Source organism: Myotis myotis, unplaced genomic scaffold (genome assembly GCF_014108235.1).
Source record: "Myotis myotis isolate mMyoMyo1 unplaced genomic scaffold, mMyoMyo1.p scaffold_m19_p_3, whole genome shotgun sequence".
In the NCBI taxonomy this organism is placed as follows: domain Eukaryota; kingdom Metazoa; phylum Chordata; class Mammalia; order Chiroptera; family Vespertilionidae; genus Myotis; species Myotis myotis.
The window spans coordinates 111,778,505-111,783,664 of record NW_023416335.1 but is presented as its reverse complement, the minus strand read 5'-3'; positions in this window follow the sequence as shown (position 1 = coordinate 111,783,664).

Below are 5,160 nucleotides of genomic sequence, written 5' to 3'. Positions count from 1 at the left end.
TCTCACACTTCTATTATAGAGAAAGAGCAAATAGCATATTAAAATATTTCCTCTCATTAATTCCCTTTTAATGTGCATGAATTTTATGCACCGAGCCACTAGTTGGTGTATAAAAAAGCCAAAGATTTCTGGGTGTTAATTTTGTATCTTGCTACATTGCTAAATTCATTTATTAAGTCTAATAGTTTTTTATTGAGTCTTTGGGATTTTTTATGTACAATATCATGTCATCTGCAAGTAATGACAGTTTTATGTCTTCTTTTCCAATTTGGATGGCTTTTATTTCTCCTTCTTGTCTGATCGTTATGGCTAGCACTTCCAGTACTATGTCGAACAACAGTAGTGAGAGTGGGCATCCCTGTCTTGTTACTATTCTTAGGGGGAATGGTTTTATTTTTTGCCCATTGAGTATGATGTTGGCTGTAGGTTTGTCATATATGGCTTTATCTTGTTGAGATATGCTCCCTCTATGCCCACTTTGCTTAGAGTTTTTATCAAATTGTGTTGGATTTTGTCGAATGCTTTTTCTGCATCTTTTTATATGATCATGTGATTTTTGTCTTTCAATTTGTTTATGTGATGTATCACATTTATTGATTTGCAAATATCGTACCAGCCTTGCATCCCTGGGATAAATCCAACTTGATCATGGTGTATGACATTTTTAATATTTTGCTGGATGCAATTTGCTAATATCTTGTTGAGGATTTTAGCACCTATGTTCATCAGGGATATTGGCTGTAATTATCTTTCTTTGTAGTGTCTTTATCTGGTTTTGGAATTAGGATAATGGTCTCATAAAAAGAGTTTGGAAGTATATCTTTTTTTTTGGATTTTCTGAAATAGTTTGAGGAACATGGGTGTTAGTTTTTCTTTGAATGTTTGGAAAAACTCCCCTCTGGACACGTCCGGACCTTGGCTTTTGTTTCCTGGGAGTTTTTTGATTACTGCTTCTATTTCATCAGTTGTTATTGGTCTTATTCAGTGTTTTTTATTCTTCCTGATTCAGTTTTGGAAGATTGTATTTTTCTAGGAATTTGTCTATTTCATCCACATTGTCCAGCTTGTTGGCATATCGCTGTTCATAGTATTTTCTTACAATCTTTTGCATTTCTGTGGTATCAGTGGTTACTTCTCCACTTTCGTTTCTGATTTTATTTATTTATGTCCTCTCTGTTTCTTGATGAGTCTGGCTAATGGTTTATCAATTTTGTTTATCCTTTCAAAGAACCACCTCTTGGTTTCATTAATATTTTGTTGTTATTGTTTTTTAGTTGCTATGTTATTTACTTCTGCTCTAATCTTTATTGTTTCCTTCCTTCTACTTACTCTGGACTTTTATTGTTGTTCTCTTTCTAGTTCTTTTAGTTGTGGGGTTAAATATTTTATTGCTGATTTTTCTTGTTTTTTGAGGTAGGCCTGTAGTGCTATGAACTTCTCTCTCAGGGCTGCTTATACTGTGTCCCAGAGATTTGGGGTTGTTGTGTGTTCATTTTTATTTGTTTCCAAGAAAGTTTTTATTTCCTTCTTGATCTCTTTGGTAACCCATTCATTGTTTAATAACATGCTATTTAGCCTCGATGTGTTTGAATGTTGTTGGGTGTTTTTACTGTAGTTGAATTCTAATCTCATTCCACTGTAATCTTAGAAGATACTTGATATGATTTCAGTCTTCTTGAAGTTGTAGAGACTTGTTTTGTTCCTAACATGTGGCCTATCTTTGTGAATGATGCATGTGCACTTGAGGAGAATGTATATTCTGCTGTGTTGGGGTTAAATGTTCTAAAAATGTCAATTAAATCCATCTGATCTAGTGTGTCCTGTAGAGTCTCTGTTAAGTTTTTGCCTAGAAGATCTACCCAGTGAAGACAGAGGGGCTTAAAGTTCCCTACTATAACTGTATTATTATTGATCTCTGTGTTAAAGTCCACTGGAAGTTGTTTTTTTTTTTATAAATTTAGGTGCACCTATATTGGGTGCATATATGTTTACCAGGGTTATATCTTCTTGTTGGGTCAATCCCTTGTGACCTTTGTTGTCTCTTGTGATGGCCTTCATTTTAAAGTCTATTTTGTTGGATATGAGTATTGCTGCTCCAGCTTTATTTTCTTTTCCATTTGCATGAAAACTTTTTTTCCATCCCTTCACTCTCATCCTGTGTGTGTCTTTTTTCTGAGGTGGGTCTCTTGCAGACAGCATATAGTTAGGTCATGTTTTTGTATACATTTAGCTACCTTACATCTTTTGATTGGAGCATTAATCCATTTACATTTTGGTTTATTATTGGTAGGTACTTATTTATTGCCATTTTAATTCTGTATTGCTAGGTTTCTCTCTCTGTTTTTTCTTCTAATTACAGCAGTTCTTGTAATGCTGTAATACTTTAGACTTGTTTTTTTTTTGTTTGTTTGTTTGTTTTTTTTAATCTGGGAAGCTCTATATTTGACCATTTATTTTGAATGGTAGCCTTGCTGGATATAGTAATCTTGGTCTCAGATCCTTGCTTTCCATTATCTTGAGTCATTCATGTGATTCCCCTCTGGCCTGTAAAGTTTCTGATGAGAAATCAGGTGTCAGTCTTATGGGAACTCCTTTGTAGTTAACAGTTTTCTTTTCTCTTGCTGCCTTTAAGATTCTCTCTTTGTCTTTAATTTTTAGCATTTTAATTATGATGTTTCTGGGCAAGGGCCTGTTTGGGTTCTTCTTGTTTGGGGCTCTTTGTGCCTCCTGAACTAGTGTTACTTTTTTTTCTTTTTTTAACAGGTTAGGGAAGTTTTCTAACATTATTTCTTCAAACACCTTCTCTATTCCTTTCTCCCTTTCTGCCTCTTCTGGCACACTGCTATTCTAATATTGTTATGTTTCACATTGTCCCATAGCTCCCTTAAACTGTCCTCGTGTTTTTTAGTTATTTTTTTTTTGGCTCTGTTTGATGATATTTTCAAATCTGTCTTCTAATTCATTGTTTCAATCCTCAGCTTCCTGTTGTGTATTCCTCTCAATGTGTTCCTTATTTGTGTTATATCATTCTTTATCTCAGACTGTTTTTTTCCATAGTTACTATATCTTTTTCATACTGTTGAGCATTTTTACCATCATTACTCTGAACTCTGTTTCAAATACATTTCTTATCTCTGCTTCATTTAGCTCATCTTCTGGAGAATTCTCTAGTTCTTTCATTTGGGGGTTGTTTCTTTGTCTCCTCATTTTGATTGTCTGGGTTTGTGACTATGTATTAGGTAGATCCTCTACCCCAAGCATGTCAAACTTGCAGCCCATGGTTGGCATGTGGCCCATAACAAATATTTTTGCAGCCCAGTCAATATAACAGTATGTAAGAAACCTTTTAATAAAAATTTTGTAACTTAATTTTTACAATATCCTGTTATACATAATTATTAATAACAAAATACAATGTTCCCTAATGACTGATTAGTATAATTGTGTTGCATTCATTTCCCCTATGCACCTTACATGCAGGGGAACCATTTATCTCCACTAATACTAGCAATGAATATTTTAGCAGCCAATTGCCACGTCATTAGTCTTTACTGACTTGTTTGGTGTGTACAACAGGAAATATTTTGCTTTCAGAGAACAATAAAAATAGGTTTATGTATGTTACACTTATTATATTATGCAGTTATTCAGTGTCTGGCAAGTTAATGTTCAAAAAAATACTAATTTTTATTAAATATTCTATTATTTTATACTAGAAGCCTGGTGCACAACATTTGTGCACTTGGGGGCTATAGGGGTGGGGGGTCCCTCAGCCCAGCCTGTGCCCTTTAGCAGTTCGGGAGCCCTCAGGGGATGTCCGACTGATAGACATCGTTAGCCGCAGTCAGACATCCTTAGCGCTGCCGAGGAGGCGGGCCGCTGTGCTCAGCAGCCCTCAGCCCGGCTTGTGGCTGAGCGGCACTCCCCCTGTGGGAGCGCACTGACCACCAGGGGACAGTTCCTGCATTGAGCGTCTGCCCCCTGGTGATCAGTGTGTGTCATAGCGACCAGTTGTTCTGCCATTTGGTTAATTTGCATATTACCCTTTTATTATATAGGATTAACAATTACTCATTTATTTCAGTCTTTTGTATTCAGCATGTCTATCAAAATAAACCTACGTTTCTATGAAAATCGAAGCTTTTTTTGTGGCCCACATAAACTTAAACCTTGTTAAACCTTGTTTATTTGTTCTATGCTAGCCTTTCAGTGACATGCTTGCTCTGCATCTTTCAATCTCTAGTGCAGGACAGTGTTAAAGGCTGTTTCTGACTAATTAGTTCAGGCATAGAATCAAAGCTTCCAGAGACCACCTCTGCCTACAGATTGATAGGATTTAGACTTGAATTGCCCCTCAGGCAATTGTCCTCAGGTGTGGTGAGAGTTTTTTTCAACAGGGTGGGACAGGTGCTTCTTCCTGGAGGTTGTTATTTTTAATCTCTTAAGTGGCTTCAGGGCAAGGTGTTTTCCAATAGGGTGTGTCAACTATCTTCCCCTCAGGCGAGGCAAACATCTGTGTCGGAAAAATGTCCTCTGCTACATGAGGGAATGACTCAGCCCAGGAAACTTGGGACATCTGCCTTCTGAGCTTTATCCCCAGAGTTCCCAGTCCTGGGTTCTGCTCTCACAGCTCCAGTCCACTTCACCCTTCCTCTGCCAGAGCACAAGATGGGTGGCTCCACAGGGAATTTTGTGCATTTTCCCTTTAAGAGGGTGCCTGAATTTTCAATTGTTACTCCCTGGCAGACAGCACCCAGCTGATTTTTACAGCTGGATGTTATGTGGGTACCCTCCTCAGTTTTGGTGCTCTCTGCTGAGGGAGGGGGCAGCTGGGGGATTAGACCCCAGAGTTCTCAGTGGCAACCTGCCATAACTGAGATATCTCTCCAGGACTTCAGTTGCTGTCTGAATGGGAAGCCATTTTGCACCTCTGTCCCTCCTACCAGTCTCTATGCAGTCTCCACTTTCAGTCCTTGGATATCAGAGTTCTCTCCTGCGAGTTTTCCATTAATTATTCAGGACTTTTTTCTGTATTTTAGCTGTAATTCCAGTTTGTTCCTGGAAGCATGTCCATGCAGCATCCACTTACTCTGCCACCATTTTTAATCCTCATAGTTTGCTTCTTATAATATAGAAGAGAAACAAATTTACCTACACATG